At 39.8% G+C, this 21,346-nt stretch overlaps 1 long non-coding RNA gene across 5 annotated transcripts in view; it reads right to left on the reverse strand.

The window, feature by feature from the left end:
* The window catches only part of LOC118924103 (uncharacterized), a 71,939-nt gene that overhangs the window by 17,676 nt on the left and 32,917 nt on the right, over window positions 1-21,346 (reverse strand). For 2 of the 5 annotated variants that reach the window (XR_008997838.1, XR_008997839.1), the window contains exon 2: window positions 19,526-19,586. The exons of 2 other annotated variants lie outside the window; for them this stretch is intronic. This is a non-coding gene — a long non-coding RNA (uncharacterized LOC118924103). Of the gene's footprint in view, window positions 1-19,525; window positions 19,587-21,052; window positions 21,163-21,346 lie in introns of all 5 variants that reach the window. One more of the 5 variants, XR_005029459.2, reaches the window with a different exon arrangement.

Here is a 21,346-nt window from a genome sequence, read left to right on the forward strand (position 1 = left end):
AACAAATAACAAATGTTGGTGAGGATATGGAGAAAAGGAAACCCTCCTACAGTGTTGATGGGAATGTAAATTGGTAAAGCCAGTGTGGAAAGCAGTATGGAGGTTCCTCAAAAAACTTGAAAATAGAAATATCTTATGACCCAGTAACTCCACTCTTAGGAATTTACCTGAAGAAAACAAAATCCCTGACTATAAAAGATATATGCACCCCTGTGTTTATTGCCACATTATTTACAATAGCCAGGATATGGAAGCAACCAGGATATCAATAGATGAGTGGATAAAGAAGATATGGTACATATACACAATGGTATATTATTCAGCCATTAAAAAAACTTGCCATTTACAACAATATGGATGTAACTAGGGGGTATTATGCTAAGTGAAATAAGCCAGGCAGAGAAAGACAAATACCATATGATTTCACTTAAGTACAATATAAAAACAAAGCAAAACAAAATGAATAGAACAGCAGTAGACTCACAGACACTGAGAAGGGACTAGCTGTTACCAAGGGGGAGGGGTTGGGGAACGTGGGGAGGGGGTGGAACAGGAGGGGTTAAAGCAGCACAAAAATTCTCAATCATAATATAACTTGGTCACGGGGATGGTAGTACAGCATGGAGACTATAACTGATGATTCTGTAACATCTTCCTATATTGACAGATAGTAACAGCAGTAGTGGAGTTACACTGAGGAATTAATAATATGGGTGACAATTGCATATTTGAAACCAATGTAAGATTGTATATCAACGATACTTCAATAAAAAATTTTTTAAAAAGTAGTTTCTTGCCCTAAAAATCCTCTGTGCTCTGCTCATCCCACCCTCCCACCAATACCTGACAACCACTGATTTTTTGTTTAATTTAAAGACTTCACTTTTTAAGACAGTTTTACATTCACAGCAAAATTGAGAAGGTACAGAGATTTCACACTTACCCTCTGCTTGTACCCATCATTATAACACCATACAGAGTTAGTTACATGGCCCTGAAAACCCTTTGTGCTTTATCTATTTATCCCTCTCTCCTCCCTCAGGTTTTAGCAACCATTAATATTTTTACTGTTTTAAGTCATTTATATAAATGGGGTTTCACACACCCAAGGTGCTTGTTGCCTTGTCCTGAGGCCTCAAGAAAAATTTAAATTCTGTCCAGTATACTCCTTTTAGGTAAGCAAAAATTATATGATGAAATAGATTTTATGAGGTCTTTGAAAGATATAAACAAAACTGCCCAGTATAGAATGTACAACAAATAGTAGACTAGCAACTTCTATTCCTGGTATTATTACAATGATGATAATGATGAAAAATTTCTATGCCAGAAGTTAAAATCAAAGCTTTTATTCTTGAGATAAAACTTGACTATCAAAGGCCTATCTAGAATGAATTAAACTTCCATTGTATTTTGCCATTTACCAAGCTCTTTCACACACACGACCTTACTTCATCTTTACAGCAATCCTGTGATAGAGGTCTTATTTTCATTCCTTATTTTCAGATGATGAAGCTGAGTCTCAGAGACTCAGTTGTTTTGCCGTATGCAATGTGCAGAGTTGCTGCTTCAACCTGACTTCCCACATCAAATCTTAACACTTCGCATTACGAAATAGTCCCACTCTCTAAGGGTTCCAAATGGTCAGGCTTTTACTATATAAATCAGTAATTTTCAAAGTGTAGTTCCTGGACCAGCCGCATTCACATCACCTGTTGAAAACGGCTGATCTAATGAGGGTGGACCAAGCAATCTGAGCTCTCTATTCACCCTCCAGTTTATTTGGATGTACACTAAATTTTGAGAACCACTGATCTAAGACATTGTTCTGTTCTGCTTCCAATCCCAAGATTAAATAGAAATAAGACACAGCCACACAAGCCATTTAAGTATTGGTCAATGATTAAAGTAACACTTTTATTAGATTCCTACAAGCTTGAGCAGACTCATTGAAAACTTTGTTCTTTCTCTTTGGATTTCATCTCAACAGAAGTACAACATATTCCATCTATGTAGGGAAGAGAAAAGCCAAAACGTGAGGTTTTTTATTGAGTTTCTGCAGGGGCAGAAGTAGAATAATTATGATGGTTTCCAGAGTTTCCTCTCCTTCTATATTATGTACAATTGCTCGAGCAGGACCTTGAAATATTAGCTCCATCATCAGTTCTCCTCCTTATAGATCATATCCTTGGAGAATACTTACCTGCAAAAGGCCAGAATGATGAGATTAAGTCCTCTCAGAGTTGGAACAAAGACAAATTGGATGTGGCACTTCATAGTATAAGAAGGGCAAACGGAGCCCTGAGATTTTAGGTTACAGACACTGCTTACAGGTAACTCACCAAACTGTTTCTAGATCTGGAAGTAAGGGCAAAGGTGCTCATTCTGATTTAACCTCTGGATATGTCCTGATGAGCTGGATCAACATCCAAGAGCCATTTGGGAGGGCAAAGATTCCTGCCAGCTCCCACCCCAAAGGCCTGACGTCACCATTCATTATCAGAACCGAGGGATCCACCCAGCCTCGTAAGGGGCTCTGGGGGAGATCGGCAAAGAGAGTTCCTGAGGAGGAGCCATCTGTTCCAAGTCTGTTACAGAGAGTAAGCAACGCGAAGACTTAGGAGAGAACGTGCGGCTTGTGGGCCTTTCGTCAGAAGCCAAAATCCCAGTCAGCCCTAGGCCCGCCTTCCTCTAGTTTGAAGCCTCTTTAAAAACCCGGGGTAAGCTCCAGAGAACAGGGCTGTTCAACTCCGAGGGGCAAGAAGCTCTACCCTGGCCCAGGAAGCGGCCCTGACGACCTCCTGCCGCAGCTGCACAGAGCAGCCTTCTGTCCTGAGCCCAGCACCTCCATCAGCCCCCAAGAGCTGAGAAGCCTGTGTCCCGGGCATAACTGGCAGACTATTTCATGCCTAAATTGGCTTTTTCTCTGCATTACAAAGGGCCTTCTAGTAGAGTACAGGGAAGGAGTCAAACGGTTATAGAGCAGTAACTATGTGCCAGGACCTTTCTAAACATTAACTCATTTTATCCTTACAACAATTTTATTAACTACATTATTTTATCCCTGTTTTTCAGATGGAAAAACAAGGCAGAGAAGGTTAGGCTACTTCCTCAAAAGTCACACAGCTTGCCAGTGGCACAGCTAGAACATGAACTGGGTCTGGCTTTAAAGCCACTGCTTTCCTCACTACATGGTGTCACAGCAGGGGGCCCCGTGGCCTCGCCACCTGTCCCCGAGAGAGGGTCCACTCAGGCCTTCCTGTGTGAACTGTGACCCACAGATCAATGAGATTAGAGTGTAAATATCACCTGTGCCATCCTTCTTGGCCTGCAAATATAACATGCTAATTGTGCTGTCCTGAGGCAATTATTATGCACTTCTACCACTGAAGGGGGGGTGCAAGATCAAAGACAGCTGAGCAGGGGGTTTCCTCCTCGATGATCCTTATTTATGCCATCTATTCCTCTTTCTCCATCCAAACCTCCTTCCTCCATGAGACCTCCCCACCATGCATTCTCATTTAACAGGAAGCTATCATCAACTTTTTTGTTATCCCTCAATAAGGAAAAAAAAGGGCTGAGGCGACATTGCATTACAAAGCATTTCCTGCAATCTGTTTATCTCAGCATAATCCTTTGTGGATAACAACACAGCTCAAGGATATTTCAGCCAGTTAATCATTCATTTGTAATAACGTGAGTCAGAAGAACAATATTCTGTGAAGTTTGTTTTCCCATTTTCAAGTTGGCCAAACTAACCTCTTGTAGGAATACTTCTTTATTCTTGGATTATATCTGTCATTCTCCATTGGGGATTTATTTAAGTACTATGGAATAGTGAGGTATTAACTAATACTGCACTTTGTATTTGCCAGCTACAATTATAACCTTTTCACAGCTATTTGTCAGGACAATTTCATGATAGCATCCAGTCCTCTAGGGCAGTCTTCCTGGGCAGCACTATCTCAGGGCATGGCTTGCCAGGCAGAGCAAACACTTTGCAAGGAGTAGGAGGAGAGCTTTGAAAGCAGCCCACTGCATTGTGTCAGGGCCTAGAGGTAGGAGCGTGTGCCCTCAACTGTATGAGCTGATTTTAACTTGTGGCCAACCAATCTGTTTTAGACATTTCACCTATGGAAATAAAGATGTACATGTGCTGCAAGGGTCAGGCATCAGCCTCTAGGATTCAGTATATACTTACTAATAACCACTATATGCTGCTCTTTCCTCAACAGGTAGACTGTATGGGTCTGGGAAATAAAGAGTAAAAGCAGAAGATCCCCTGTAGCCATTGAAGGGCCCCCACCCATAAGATGGCAAACTTCCTGCTTCTCTTCTGGGTCCTCGGTTCCCGCCAGCGCCACCTGAAGCCCAATCACCCCTCGCCCCCCTAATCCCAGCACCTAGCCAATAGCCACCAGCCCCGTAGAAGTGACACCTCAATCAGCTCATGCCCCTTCCTATATAACCCAGCACCTTTCCCTAATAAAGCAGAATTCTCTGGTGAATTGCTGCTGTGTGTGGCTCCCTTCCTTTCAGCCATCACTTCTGATTCCTTCAATTCTGGCCTCTGTGAGTTAGAAATCCTGTTTCCCAAGAGACCAATAGGCAAGGAGAGAGGTCACCATCCTGGCAGGAGTACCTGACCCAGAGTATCAGAAGATAGGGTTGTTCTCACACAGTGGAAGTAAGAAGGAGTATCTTGGTACCCAGATGATCCACTGCACAGCTTTAGTATTTCTCTGACAAATTTTGAAAGGAAATGGATGAGTCCGGCAGCCACAGTGTGAGAAAGGCATGAGGGCCAGGGTACCAGGCTTCTCAGGGAAAGCCCCCAAGAGCAAGGTGAATCTAGAATGGGCACTAGAAGAGAGAGGTTATAAACATCCGTTGTGACCCCAAGGACAGCTGCCACTGATGCGGGGGTTCTTGTTCATGGAGCCGAAGAAGGAACTTCACACAGTCAAGGTAGGAGAGCAAGGCAGAGGCTTTTATTTAGAGAGAAAGCAGGAGGACAGGGCTCCCGGCTCAGGCCAGGAGGAGACAAGAGGGCCGGGGTGGTGCGTTGTCTAGGGGTTTTATAGGCAGTTGAGAGACAAAGGGCCAGGGATGCACACCTGCTAAGTGGTCCCAAATACTTTTGAAGAAACACTAAGTTTCTTATTACTCTTCCTGGTTATTTACAAGAATTTGACTGTTCTGATTTCCTCCCAGGATAGCAGCTTCCTGGTTTGGGAGCATATCACTCAAGACTGCCTGCTTTGCTCCCAAGGTGGGCTGCGTTATTGTCTGTTTGTTAAGGAACTTTTTTTAACTAATTGGGTTTTAAGATGGAATCCTTCCTGTTTTTACTGTGTTGTTTTGGGCTTGCTTGCTACATTGCCTAAGTTGCAACAAATCATTTGTTTAGGGCTGGAGGAAGAAAAGCAGCACTTGGGTAAAGTCAGAAAAATAAGCTGGGCCTCCCTCAGTAAGCCAAAGCAAAGGATTATCTTGCTTTTGTTTTTCCCAGAGGCCCTCCCCCTCCCCTGTCTAAGCCCATGGTCTTGTCTCTCCACCATGCGCTAATAGTTCATTCCCTCAACCTTGCCCTTTCCCCCAGAGGAAGAGACCAACCAGGATCCTAGTGGAGCTATTCCCAGTGAGGCGAACTCATACGGCAAGTTGATCAAGCAGTGCAAGAGGGAGTGTGAGTGGGTGCCATGGTGCACCGGCAAGATTCATCTCCCATTCTTGCCATCCCGCCCCCACCTCCACGCGGGCAGCACCACGGCGCGAAGGCACACATTCTCCAGACTGGGAGGAGAGCCGAGTCCTGGCAGTGTCAACTCACAGCTGGGACCAGAAATTGCCCTAGGCTTGAGGGGGCTGCTAGGCTCAAGGTAACACCCTCTCTGCAGGGTCGCACATCTTACCACTGCCTAAGTGAGGGACAAAACTGCATGGCTATGCCAGTTCCAGACCTTCTCAGACAAATGGCTAAGGACTCTGGTGTTACAGCACAGCCAGTCAAGGTCTCCCCCTGCCCAGCTCTGGGGCCATTCACTCATAGGGCTTTTCTCATCACCCCCCAAATAACTTCCATTACTGTATTGTCTGTCTTCAAGTCTGTTTTTCAGGGAACCGAACCTAAAATAGAACTAGTAATCCCTAAATGGGGGAATTACTGAAGGTTATTGTCCCCTTTTTGCTTACCTGCATTTTCTGATTATAATAAACATAAATTACCCCTTCAGAAAGAGCCATATATGCATACATACACATATGTATATATAAAATTTCTTTGAGTTCCTAAACTCAGGGGGAAAAAGGCATGTAGATGTGACCTACAACATACAAAATGAACAAAAGACAAAACCAATCCAAATAAATTCAATATATTAGTGAAAAGCTTTTGATAATTTAGACAAAAGGAAAACATCCTAGAAAAAAATAATTGAAACTGACTCAAAAAATATAAAATATGTAGTTACTGTAATTAAAGAAACTATATGATACATATATATGTGCATATATAAAAATGATATATATTACTCTATGATATATATTATCTTCTATTATTATAATTTAAAAAAAATAAACCGTTGTTTTAAAAACTTTTCCTTTAAAGAAGACACCAGGCTCAGAAAGATTTACAATGAGTCCTACCAAATTTTTAGAGGAAAAGTAACTTGATGAGGCTGTGGCTTAAGGGAACTCTTATATTATACTGTTTTAGGGAGGGTAAATTGATATACTACTTTGGAAAGTTATTTGGTGTTATATTTCCCTCTGTTCTAAAAATCTATTTTAAAGTTTTCTTAAACCCAAGTTTCATGTACATTTTGTCCTCCAGCAGCTTCTTAGGATGCTTACAAGCTACATTTTTTGAGACCTATATAACTGGAAAACATCTGGAGTCTATCATCACACTCAGTTGATAGTATGGATGAGTACAGACTTCTAGATGAGAAAAAAACTCCTTTTACTTTAAAGGCAATGCTCCTTTATCATCTAACTTCCAGTATGCTACAGATTCAAACCCATTATGATTACATGTGTATGTCACCTGTTCTTGCCACCTCCAATCCCACCACAGAAATGTATAAAATTATTTTTTTTGCACATACATGAAATTTCACAACATGCCTTAGGATGGTCCCATTTCCACCATTGCGCTAAGCACTTAGTGGACCCTTTCAATATAGAAATTATTATGTCAGTTTGGGGAATTTTCTGGGATTATTTGATGCATGATTTCCTGCCCTTCATTTTCTCTGCTTTCACATTCTGAACTTGTGTTTCACAAATGTTATGACTCATGAACTGGTCCTCTAATTTATCTTTTATCTTTTTAATGTATTTTCTGGGATGTTCCTTCATCATCCAGCTCTTTTAGTATTTCATTTCTTCCATTACATTTTTCAATTCCAAGAGCTGCTTTCTGTTTCTGTGTTCAATTTTTCATGGTATTTTGTTTTCATTCCAGAAATAATGTGTTCTCTTGTCTCTCTCAGAATATTAATGATAGGTACATTCTTGTTTTTATTTTTGAGGTTTTATTCTTCCCATACATATCTAAAATGATTTCATCCATTGTTTCACTATCTTTCCTTTTAGAGATATTTTCTTAAATGTCTTCTTGATTAAATGCTCATTTTTAAAGGTCTATGGCTAAAGGCCTGATAAACTTGACGACTATGAACTTCCCTGTAGGGTGGCCCTAGGTGGGCCATTTGGTAGGGAAAACACAGTGTCATTTTCTGTAGGTCTTTCGCAGGGGCTGATCAGATCCCCTGAGAATACTCTTCCAAAATCTTGTGTAGAGAGTAAAGGCTTGGCTGCCAGTGTTCCAAAAAGTAGAGTGGAGCTCTCAGTATTTAATAGGTACATATTCAGTCTTCCTTTTCCTTTATGGTATTTGTGTTCTCAACTGTGTTTTGTATCCCTCAGTCAAGAGTTCTTCTGTCTCACCCCGTCTGGAGAATAATTCTGCTGATTGTGAGGAACAATTACCCATGCGTGTCGTGTAAAAAGGTGATTTGGTATTTAACTGCTCCTTTAAAAACTTACAACCAATTCGCCATATTTCAGTTAGCTACTTTAATCCCATCTTCCAGAGACAGCAATTATGGACCCTTCTGAAGATGCTACAGTATCAGTTAAGTTGGTTCTCTGATTCCCTCCCTCACCCCATCTTACATGTGGCTTTCTTAGTTCTACCAAGTAATTTATCAATCATCCATCTACTTCCCGGATTTAAAAGTTTTATTAATATTGCCTTATCTTCTCTTTTCCCCATCTCTGGGGATTTTTACCTTTTTAAAAGCTTGGTAGAGTTTTGAAAGGAAACAAAATTAGACACGTATTAAATCTACTGTCTTTACCAGAAAAGGTGACTTTAAAAAGAAAATGAAGATGTAGAGACTATGACTCAGCAATTTCGATCCTAGGTAAACTCTTGACATATGTGCAAGAAGATATGTGCAGAAATAGTCATAGCAGCACTGACATAACAGCAAAAATCTAAAAGTAACCCATGGATGAATCTTAGAGACATAATGGTTAGTTGAAAAAAATTTGTAAAAGAATGCATACAGTATGAAATAAATTTGTTCAGTTCAAAAACATAAAGAACCTTAAAAATGCAGTTAGTTATTAATACCTTTAATAGATTTAATAAAATCATAAAAACAGTAAAGCAATGATAAACATAAAAAAAATCAAAGCAGTAGTGACCCTCAGTTGAAGAGAAACAGAGGGCTGAACTTGGAGATGAAGAGGAGCTTCAGCAGTATTGGTGTCAGGATCCCACTGAAGGAAACCCTGAGGCAAGAATCTGAGTGTCAGTAGTTCATTTGTGGGGTTGTCCCAGGAATCACTGGTAAGGAAGTAGGGAAGGGAAATGGGAAAGGAAAGGAAGGAAATCCACACAGATCTGAGTTAATAAGCAGATTATTATGGGCAACCAAGGCTGTTCCACTTGGTACCTCCTGGACATTGCACAGCATGTATCTCAACGTCATTGTGCTCGAAGGTCAAAGAAGCTTAAATATTTGTCTACCAGCTCGTGGCCATTACTACTTGATGGCCTTAATTCCCTGGCACTTTCAGAGTGTCCTGCCTGCGGTGGCTCAGCGTGTTCCTCGGCCAGAGGAAAGCCTGCCGGCCAAGCATCTCAGGTATGTACAGTAGGAAATCAGCAGCGAGCACCAACAGGACAGGCCCACTACAGTACTGCTCTGCTTTTTAAACTAGGACTGGCTAAAATGGGATATATTTGGTTATTCTTTGTACTATATATGGAAGTATATTCTTTCATACCAATGCTAATGTTAACAAGAATATTAAGTAAATTGTATGTGTTTCTTGAATTCCCATTTTATTCTTTGGAAAATGTTTGTTAGAAATGTGGACTTCATAATGTATGTTCATTTTCACTGACCTTCTGTTCACTTGCAGCAACAGGGCCAGAGACTCCCTAATGTCATAGGTTCTAAATCATCTTTGAACAAGTTGGTCTTGCACTGCAGGTGGGCTGTTGTAATTCACTTTAAATATAGTCATTTATAAAGCAGCAGGAACTGATTTGCAAGAACTCTTCAGACAGTATAGTTTAGCAAAACAGCATGGTATGAAATTCAGTTCCAATTTTTTGTGTCTGTGTTTTGCATTATATGAGTCATTTTTACATAGTAAGATTTTGGCACTTGGGGTTTCAGAGGTCATATGCCATGGGCTAAAACACCTTCTTGGACTACAATTAATTCAACACCAAATTACAGTATTCCAAGCAGAAACAGTTCTATAAAATTCTTTCTGTGGCCGGTATGTTACAGTTTATTAAGCCAAATACATTGTAGGCTGTGCTTATGGAGTAAGCACAGCTTCAAACGACCAAGAAAGTCATAGTTGACCACTGGACACTTTACCGACCAATGCACTACAGCTGGACTCACAAGTGGCAATTTCCTAATTTGTACTGGGTCACACAAAGAGGCCAAAAGTGCCTCAAACAATTTTTAGAGAATTATCTTTGATCACTGGAAGTCATTAGAGCCAATAGCTCTCTCTGTAAGCTAAAAAAAATAAATATCTATTGATTAAATCACCCCTTTAATACATAAATTTTAAAAGTAAAAACTTTGAGATAAGCTTCAAAAAGATCTCAGTGCATACAATGACATGCAGAACTATATTCTTTGATACAAAATTTGACTTAACTACCTCTCAGGCAGCTTAAGGTTAATAAAAACACTCTTTACAAAGGAACTGACAATTCACTGGCTTGAAGGTGGCCTTTCATTCTACCTCTGAAGGTGAGCTTGTATTTACATTAACAACAAACTGGTCAGAAATTGAGATAAGCTATTTCAGAACAGCTCACAGGGGTTGGCGCTATACAGGGGAGAATGTAAGCTCAAAAATGGAGTTGGCAACAGGACATATTTTATGGGACATTTTTAACAAGAGTGTAAAATGCACCATGACTCCCTTTAATTTTACATATCAGTGTTGGGGGCTCCTTGGTGAGGCAGGTCATCTTAGTATTTCCTCTGTTACTGTAAACATTTCCGTTTCACAGTCATTAGTTTAACTACCTCGTAAAGTAAATTAATCATTAGCATTTGAAGGTTGTCTTTATTCTCCTTCATATACAGTCCCAATGGATGAATGGATGGACTAATGGGTGGGTGGATGGATGGAAAACTGTTTTTTAAATTGAAAATTTTGACTGATACAATAATATACAAAATAATTTCAAAGTGAGCTGTTAGGCCACAGAGTCTAAATTTCAATATAGATATAAAAGATGACGGCAACTGAGAGAATATTTTTGAGGATTATTTCATTGGAAAGAGAGATGTATTGTGGGGGAACAGTGATGAACGATGTTCTTTGCAATGTAACTCAAGACAGTCACAGGATGTATCACCTGCACTAATCCTGTCTTTATTTAAAACTTTGACATCTTGTTCATCATGTTTTCTTCTATTAATATTTAGTTTTTTAATGTTTAGCTACAATATTGCTTATCTTGATTGCTGAGTATTTTTGGTACTCCCTTTAATTTTGCACTTAAGGTGAATGCTTCACTAGTTTCACCCTTAGTCCCAAGACTTGATGGAGGGACACAGGGTAATAATATCTGACACTCATTCTTTTTTTTTTTGGAGAGCAAGTAAGAGGCTTTTATTTAGACATAACGCAAGGGACACAGCTCCTGGCTCAGGCCAGGAGGGGACAAGAGGTCTCCAGGTTAGCACGTTGTCTAGGGATTTTATAGGCGGTTGAGAGACAAAGGGCTAGGGATGCACACCTGCTAAGTGGTCCCAAAATGTTTATCTTTGAAGAGACATTAAGTTTTTTATTAGTCTTCGGGCTTATTCACAAGAAATTTACTGCTCTGATTTCCTCCCAGGATAGCAGCAGCTTCCTGGTCTGGGAGCATATCACTCAAGACTGCCTGCTTTGCTCCCAAGGTGGGCTGAGCTATTGTCTGTTTCTTAGAGTATGTTAAGAAACTTACTTTTTAACTAATTGGGTTTTTAAAATGCAATCTTATCTTCAAGATGGAATCCTTCCTGTTTTTACTATTGTTTTGGGCTTGCTTGTGGCCAATCACTTGATTAGGACTGGAGGAAGGAAAACAGCACGTGGGTAAAGTCAGAAAAATAAGCTGGGCCCCCCAGCAGGCCAAAGCAAACCCCACAATGGATTATCTTGCTTTGTTTTTTCCAGAGGCCGTCACCCTACTCTGTCTAAGCCCATGGTCCCTGTCTCATTTCCCCCTCTACAGATGGAGACCCTAGCTGCTGCTAGGGAAAGGGGTTGACAGCCACTCTGGCTGCTTCATGCTGAGAGGGGGCACAGTATAGGGTGCAGGTAGGTCTCCATCACTGGTCGGTAGAGAGGGCCTCAGAAGATGGGGACCTCTATCTTGGGTTCCATTTCCATCACCATTTGCAATTTTATGGCTTCAAAAGGATTTAGAAAACCAGCTCCATATCGTAGTAGTCCATGGGACTTCTGGGCCTGACATAGCTTGGACTTGCTTTCAGAAGTCCTGGAATGAATTGGAGATATTTTGTGAATAATTTGGAATGTACACATAATACTCAACTTTAAATATAGCACAGGTCCCACCTGTGCTGCTGTTAAGATGTCTAGTGCCATCCTATTTTGTATAACTGCTTGGTGCATTAGTTTTACTTTAGTATTAAGGCCTTTTGAGTAAAATTGCTTAAGGATTTGATATGCCAAATTACATCTTCTAAATCAAGAGATGGTATAAAAATGGAAGCTAGGTGATCATACCAATGAAAAACACTCCTAGTCCATGGATGTTGGAGGCTTGGGAATGTTCTTAACCCAACATCCTTGCAACCAAGGAAATCGCAGAGTGCACCTCTCTATCCACCCTGAAGGTGATAAGGAAAATATTCAACACAGCCGTCAAGGTCAGCAAACCACTTTTTCCTCCAGTTGGCAAAGCACTCCCAGCTCCCTCCTCCCTTCCTCCAGGCTCCTCTTTTGCCCTGCGCCTTGCTGAAATGCCACATAGCAAAATAATATAAATTGCTCCCCTGGCTTGTGCTTAAGGGCTCAGACATTGGGAGATTACTCCCCTCTGAGCCCACTGGTGTGAAGTAAACCTCAACACTCCAAGACCTCAGAGTGCCGCTTGGTTCTTCTGTCAGTGATCCAGTCCAGGTTTTCCAGTATTTTCCATAAGAGTATTTTCTGTGTCAGAGGGAGTCACGGCCAGAGATTAGTTCCACACAGCCAGTGAGTGCCGTTTGGGGCTGGCCAACGGATACCAGAGTGGGGTGTCCAATCTATGGCAAGCCAATCTGTAACCTGTAAAGTTATTATATGTGAACAGTGGTCTTTGGGAAGCCATCCTAAATATTGAGTAAAGCTTGGGCGATGGTTATTAGAATGGTTTCTTTGCTCCCAGCAGAGGGGAGCCTTTTGATTTAAAGCGTCCTGCCGCTGGAGTAACCCAAATGTACTTGTCCCAAATTTGAAAAAAAATCTACTTTCATATCTGTGATTATTTGCATGGAGAATTAGCCCATTGGAGGCATTTTGAAGTTGATGTAGACGTAGAACTATCATGGTAGTTAAATTCTTTGTAGCATCACAGAAGAAGGGGAATTTATGCCCATTAACTTATTGAGACTTGTAGGCATGTGAAACTTTGATAAAACAATTAGAAAACCCTTTGCAATCTTTCAATATTAAGAGCAGACTGACAGTTTAAGAAAACTTTGTCCTTTCAATAAACAGAAAAAAAAAATTCTAATTTTGCTGTGTACTTGATTTCAAGACTCATTTGCTTTAATCTCACATAGCATGACTATATCAAATTCTTCCATAAACTTTTTTTTATATTTAGAATTCTCCCTCTTCAAATAACCAGCTGTACTTTAGAACAAAGTTACCTTCTTTTACCCTCAATAAAATGCATTTTCATTCCTTATACCTTCTCTTATCAAAACATCTTTTCTAGCATGCAGAGATGTTTTCCTTATTAAGTAGTTTTAATCAGAACTTAAAACCATTAGAAACTTTAGTTTTCAGTGAACACTGGGAAGTAAGCTATTGTAAACTGTTATACTAGCATTCTTTAGATTGACAAAGTTATGAAGACATTTTATAAGTTCTGGAAACGTGCTTTACAGCACAATTTTTCAATAATCTGACACTCATTTTGCCTGCTTAAGCAGCCTATGACATCAGGATAGAGGTGGGGACTAGGAAGGAACTATACTCTAATAGTGGGTCACAAGTGTGGGAATTATAGGAACTAGATAAAACCCAGGAATAGGAATATCAGCCTGGGTCATTTAAAACAGTGTCCTGCCCAAGAGGATGGTCTGAGAAGGTTGAAGACAGCCTAGCAGTAAGGGGCTTTGGGATATACTGCTGCAAGGCAGAGCCTGAGGGACAGTGGGAGTGACCAACTAACAAAGAGGCACTCAGACATCTGCATAGTTAGGCTGAGGGTCAGAGCAGTCAGTGGAGGCCCCTCCGACTTGCCCTTCTCCCCACCCTCCAGCCTAGGGAGGCCAAGTGAGAAGGTATTGAGGTGTCACTTCTACGGGGCTGATGGCTATTGGCTAGGTGCTGGGATTGGGAGGGGGGCGAGGGGTGATTGGGCTTCAGGTGGCGCCGGTGGGAACCGAGGACCCGGAAGAGAAGCAGGAAGTTCGCCATCTTATGGGTGGGGGCCCTTCACTCATCCCTGAAGGCACTGGCCAGCCTGCCTCCAGGCCCTTGATGGAGGTGAGGTGTGGAATCTTAAGGCTGAATGAAGAGCAAAGTCTTTTTTAATACAGTAGACAAAACCTTTATAAATACTGAATTAAAATTATGATTTTGATATTAGAGTGACTTGAGGGCTCAAGGCCATGTTGCAAAACTCCAGGGGGCTTCATTCCATTATAATCTATTGGAGCTAGGCTCCAGGAGACTTGTTTACAAACACTACAATGCAAATGGTGCCCCCAGAGCTGTGCAACTTAGAGGCCCTGATACACATTTTATTACTTGGTCAGAAAAATCATGGGACTACCCAGGTTTTTATGCAGCTACAGGGAAAAACTCCCAGTGAAACACAAAGACAATAAGATTTTGCATTTTAGTTAAACTTCATAAACTATTATACTTGCTTAACTTATGGTTACAGCAGGATTGATGGAAGGGATGAATGAATGAATAAGCAAACAGATAGTAAAAGGCCCATTTAAGTTATTAGAGAGTGATTATATTTAAATTAACCTGTTTCTGTAACAGAGAGATGATTTAAGAAGCAAATTCCTACCAAAAAGGATAGAAGCATTCATTGGGGGTAAATTTCAATGCCTGACTGACTAATGTTGTTTAGGGACTTTTATCTGTATTTCAAAGGTTGTTCTCCCATATAGATGAGCTAGCTGAAAAGACTATACTGTGCCCTTGGAAGATACCATTTGCATATGGCACTGATGACATCCGCTCTCTTGTTTACTAATCTAGTCTCTGACAGCCACCGAGGACATTCCCACATTTGTGTGATTATCTTTCTCCAATCTCACTTTTACCATCTTATTTTCAGTTCTCATTTCTCAGCAAGGCTACAGTAATATTTAACTAGCCTTCTCTTCAAGATGGGTCCCTCAAATCCCTATTTTTGGTGCCAAATGAAGCCTTCTAAAATACAAATCTTATTAAATGAAAATATGTGTGTGGTATCTACACACACATACACACAAACATGAGTATAAACATATACATACATATATACACAAATACATAGAAATGTATGAAAATATGCATATACATATATGTTTGCATGAGCATGTACAAATATACACATATACTTAAAACTGGAAGAATCATACTTAGACATTATAATAATTATGTCTAGTTGGTGGGTTTATGAATCCTTGATTAAGTTTTTTCTTTATGCCTTTTTATACTTTCTAAGTTATCTGTACTGACTGCTCATTAACCTATAGTTTTTAAAAATTTCTTAATGATATAGAGGAATATTTAATGAAATGGGAAAACATTGATAGAGTTGTTAATTTTTAAAGTTTTACAAAACAATATATGTAGTATAAGCCCATCTGTTCGTGTGCAATGTGTATTCTACATACATGAATGTGGTATCTGTGTATGTGTGTTTGTGTATACAAACATATATAAATGTTAGAACTGATTACCTTGCGAGATGGGACCTTGAGTAATGTTTACGTTCTTTGTGCTTAGCTGTATTTTCAAAATTTTCTCCAGTGAATATATATATATATATTCCCAGTAAGTGTGATTCTCTATGTCAAGGATGCACAGCTATGCAGAAAAGGTATAGCAATGCCAATTGATGCTTTCCCTAAAACTGGTAACATTTTCCTGATTTCTGCAGAATTACTTTTGCCATGCCTAAAAATAGCAGTTTGGCAACATCATTCTTTCACTCTTAAGATGAAAATTTGTTTAATTTCATCAAGCAGTTAGAGTTCCTTTTAGTATTTTGCCAACTGGATAGCTTTGGAGCCAATTATCTACAATTAACTTTCCTTTGCAAAACATGGGGGTCCCTCAATTAGACTGCAAGTGAACAGGGAGTCAAAATATTACACTAGGTAAACCTACGACCCCAGTATCAGAGTAGAAGACAGTGGGATACTGTTCATTACTAAGCAAACTATTAGCTGGTCAAACACTCACATGCTATACACAGAGTAGGAAACAAATGATATTTCTAAAGAGGCAACAAAGACTTTATTCAGGATAAATGAACTTATTTTGTACCTATTTGTCCTCTCTGACCTCAAATCTGAAAACCTCTTAGGAGAAACAACAGGTTAAAAGACTATTAGAATTGATACAGTAAGTATAAAAAAAAGGGGTTGTGATGGTGATTTTGGAACACAGGTAAAGAAAAGTTAGCCAAGCCAGGAAGAAGAAGGTAGGCAAGGCAGCTTCACAGAAAGGTGACACTAGCTGATTGTTCAAGGCTGAGGGTGGTATACAGGAAGAGCATGGGGTGAGGGGTGGATTTCCAGGTGGAGGAGGAAGGATGTGCAAAGAAACAAAGATGTGAGAGATCACAGCACCTTGAGTGGAGGAAGAGCAAAGATGGTGAACAGGAGAGGTAAGAAATTTGAAATATTTTGCTGATGACAATAGGGAACCACAGAATGATAACAGGCAAGGACAGGACATAGTCAGATTTGCATTTTATAAAGATAATTCTCTGGACAAAACAGGTTTGGGAGACTAGATGAGTTAAAAACCCATTTAGAGGATTATCATAGTAATCTAGGTGAGAAATGGTGACTGGGAGTACAAAAGAAGAGGGAGCATATTTAGGTGATACTAAGGAGTAAAAATTGATTTGTTGAAAACTGGAAAGCCAACAATGAAAGAAAAGAAAGAATTTAGAATGATTCCTATGGTGACAGTATCATTCACTGATACTGAAATAGAAGAGGAGAGAACAAAGCTGGGAAAGTTAAGCTCCTTTCTAGTTGTATGGAGCCTGAGGTGTGCCAATAAAGCAGGCACATACAGGAACCTGCTAAAGAAGAGGTACCTGGTAGGAGAGAGAGCTGGCTTGTATCTCTAAAATTCAGAATCACATAGATGGAAATTGAAAACATGGGAATGGAAAAGATGGCCTAAGTAGTTGTGTGGAATGAAAAGAGATCTTAAGATGCAACTTCAAAATATGAGGTATCAATTGAGGAAGAGTTGCCCATAGAAGATCCTGAAAAGGAGCATTCAGACAAGTTAGAGAAATACCAAGAAAAATAAAGTCAAGAAAAGAAAAAGAGAAATTTCAAAGAAGGAGGAGTCAGTGATCTGGAATGCTGCAATGACATAAAATAAAGGCCAAGAGATGTTCGTTGGATTTGGCAACTAAAAAATTCATCTATGATGATAGTGAGCAGTTTCAATGGAGCGTGAATCTACTGCAGTAGATGGAGCCACTACTTGAAAATAGTAATGCAGAAATAAATGTTGATTATTTTCTCAAGAAGCCTGGCTATACAGGGAAGGAGAAAGATTGAGTATCAGGTTCTAAAAACATACAGAATTCAGAGAGTTCTTCTCATTTCTGAAGATGGGAGTGACTTGATCATCTTGGTGAAGGAAAAAGAATGAAAAGGAGAAGAGAGAGGGAGAGAACAAGACATAGAAAAAATATATTTGCATGTGCCACAACATTATAATTTCAAGCGTTCTTTTCTCTTGACTGAAACTGTATTCATTCTTCTATCTCCATAATGTAGCATAGTGCCTAGGTCATAGTAGGAATTCTAACACATGTTGAATGAATAAGGGGGCAAAAAAATGTATAAGAATAAAGTGATAACAGGTAACACTGAAAATGAGAAGGCATAAAATGAGGGAATTACTGCTTGATGGTTTATTTCCTCTACAGAGTAATGTGCAGATCATCTGTTGAAGGCAAGGGAAGAATCATCTATAGGAGAATGATTAAAAGATAGTCATGCCTCTGCCATGAATGAAAAGGGAGTTGATTGGATCCACAGAAGTCTTGCCCGGCAGCACAATTTGGCTGAGAACGGAAACCATGCATGTGCAATAGCACTGGATCAGAGCAGGATAAAGTGCAAGGGAGTTTTTTATTGACAGTAGGATATTTACTAGATAAAGAGTATAAATAATCCAGGAGGGGGCTCCAATTTGAGAAAAAATGGAGGCATCAACTGAGTGAAGTTCTCTCTAAGCCAACAAGTACACTGTAGAAGAAAATGAAGGAGCTAAGAGGATGGAAGTTGCAGTTAGAGAGGAGCAAGATAAGTCTCATAGAAGCAACAACTCCAGAGATGATAAACCACAGGTTACAGCCTGGATGTAAGTAGATAAAGTGTAACAGAAGTAAAGGTTACTAGAGATGAAGAGGTTAAGAACTGTGAGGCCAGTCTGACAAGTGGCTTATCCATGTGGACTTTGAGGTCAACCAGCATGATGGCAGGACACAGAGAATGATGGTGAGCCAGATGCCAAGATTTTCAGTGATAGATGGTAGATAACAGTGCTAGATGGGGACAGATGGTAGATAGTGACAGATGGGGTAAAGGATGGTAGATAACAATGATGAAGTAGGCTGGAAGGTGATAGCAAATGGAATGGTCTCAAAGAAAAAGACTTTATTTTTAAAAAAGGCAGAAAGGCTTGGATGTGACAGTGGGGAGCTGAGATCATGCAAATCATCTTCCTCTGTATAAGAGATGCAAATTGCTTGAAGGGGGCACATCATTTTTGCAATAGACCTAGATTACAAAAATAAGGCAGAAGATGAAGGAGTCACAGATCCTTCATGCAAGATCACCCAACTGACACGTGGATCCTATAAAATGGCTGTCTTGTTATTCAAGAGAATCAGCAAGCTGCATTCACCATTATATAGTAGATATCTCCCTATACACTGGTGTAACTCTATAGTCTTTTTGAAAGAAAACCAATCAGCCACTATTGGGTACAATACCTAAGACATAATTTGACGGGTTTTAATATTTCTAAAATTTAGACGCCTATGGTTAAAACAGAATGAAGTAAACTCAATAGGCAAACTTTAGAATTCTCCTTCCTTCCCCATTTACTGCTAGGGATTAGACTATAATCTTAAAATTTGCCTGTTACCCCTTTCATCTGTCCCTGAAATCCTTCTCTCATCTGGCTCTGAGACAGACCACTACTTTTTTCTGACATGTAAAAGTTAAACATCTTGGGTTTGAAAAGCAGGATTCAGAAATTCTGAAGTGATTATAAAAGGCCTGAAAATACTGTTTTCCATAAATGATATTTAAAAAAAATATCCCTCTTGCTATACAACAGGGTCAAAGGATTTCTATGATCTCTAGAAAGCTGTATATACCTTTAAGATGAGCTTGAAACATTGTTTGCCTTCCCTCATTGAAATCTCTGGACTTCATGATGACACGAATATTTCCCTTGTCAGAATCTTTTATGAGCTATGCTGAGACCTTTAGAAGGTCGTTACATCTGGGAGAAGTAGGCTTACCTGATCTACTCTCAGTAATTCAGGACAGGCATCTTAGAGCAGTAAACAACCAAGCTGGAACCTTAGGCAAAAGAAAGCAGTCACTTCAGGGTACTGGAGATTGCAAGACATTTAATTAGTTTGGATCTTGAAGGACACAGTAAGGAATAGCAAGAAACTGGAGATATAAGTAGCATCTTTGTAAGCCATGTTAAGGAATGGAGTTTGTACTTTGCCCTGGAGGAAGGAGGGGTCAGCAGGAGCTTCTGCTGATTTTGCACTTCTCCCACACCTCTCAGTGGCTGATGTGTACTAGAGAGCCCAGAGAGAGTTTAATTCTACCTCCATTTCATCTGCACTCTCACGTGTGCACACACACCCTATCTATCCACCTGTACAAGCTGCAAGACCTTCAGTCTTCTAGTATTATCAGAGAACAAAATTGACTGGGTCAGCCATCAGCTAGCTGGTGGACCCAGCTGTACCATCAAAGGAAAGTTCTGTAGGGAAACTTTCTATAGGTCTTGTATGTCCTTTTCTAGATGGGGTCCAGGTAACTGATAAAAACTGGGGAACTACAGAGTTGGGGAACTGGAAAAGGAAAAGCATTACGTTGAAAATTTGATCTGGTCATTAAAAAAATAACCAATGATGCCATTCTGTAGACAACAGAGATTCCTAACTGACTTTAAATTAGGTCACTGCCACTGATCAATGGAAGAATGAGTATTTAACATCTCCATTCTACCAGCAGGTTTGCATGAGTCCAAATGCTATCTGCATTCACTCCTATTCTGTCCCTTTCGGGAAGCTCAAAGTGGCCATGAGACAAGGCATGAGATCATGTTTGGAGGCCACTGTTAGGTGAACAATGGTAAGAAGCCATTCTAGTTTCTCCCTGCCCTTCTTCCACCTTCCTAACTGATCTGGGCGTTTTTGTTTCAATTACTGTGAGATCACAGAGAGATGCATTCCTAGAGGAAACTATAACATCATGCTCTCCTTAACAGGCAAATCCAAGTCATACCCAGTCCCAAGTTAATTACTAGTGCAAATCACACAATACTTAAGTAACTGTTGACTTTCTAATAAACAGCAGAAGGTCATGGACTTTTTCACAAAAAATCAAAGTGGTTTGTGACCTGGGATTCTTCTTAGATTATAGCTGTTGGATTTTCTTTCTCAGGGAATGAGGAGAGACACTAAGGTTTATTGAGTACTTAATGGCTACCACTTGCTCAGGTGCATGTTTTATACACTTTGTTCATAAAAACCCTACATATTAGGTATTATTATTATATTCACTTTATAGATGAGGAAATTAAAGCTCAGAGAGATTGAGTAATCTGACCAAGGTTCTGCATAGCATTGGGTGTTGTAGGCAGTACTGAAACCCAAGTCTTTTTGTTTCTCAAGCACATGCTCATTTTACTGTACCACACTTCCTTTCGGTGACCAGATACAGCTATTTCTCTAATTTAGAAAGGAAGACTGAATCCATTATCTATGGTTTTTGAAAGTCACAAATCACCATAAGTAGTGGATTACCTGAGAGACTATTTAGTCTTTGGCTTTAGAGTAACCATAAACTTTAAAATTCTTCTCCAAGTTGCAAGTATCCTCGGGTGATGGTTTCCAAATGATGAGATTTTCATTATCTTTGGCAAAAGAGAGAGAAGCAAAGACAAAATAGTCACTTTCCCCCCCCATAAAGCTAGAGTTACAAATGCAAAAGCCCTTATTCTTCTAAAATTATGATCTTTCTCTGCCAACTCCCTCTCTTTCTCTCTTTCTTTATGTGTTCTGATGTCTTTTATTTTAATGAAATAATGGAATTACTAT

Source organism: Manis pentadactyla, chromosome 5 (assembly GCF_030020395.1).
Source record: "Manis pentadactyla isolate mManPen7 chromosome 5, mManPen7.hap1, whole genome shotgun sequence".
NCBI classification, from domain to species: Eukaryota; Metazoa; Chordata; class Mammalia; order Pholidota; family Manidae; genus Manis; species Manis pentadactyla.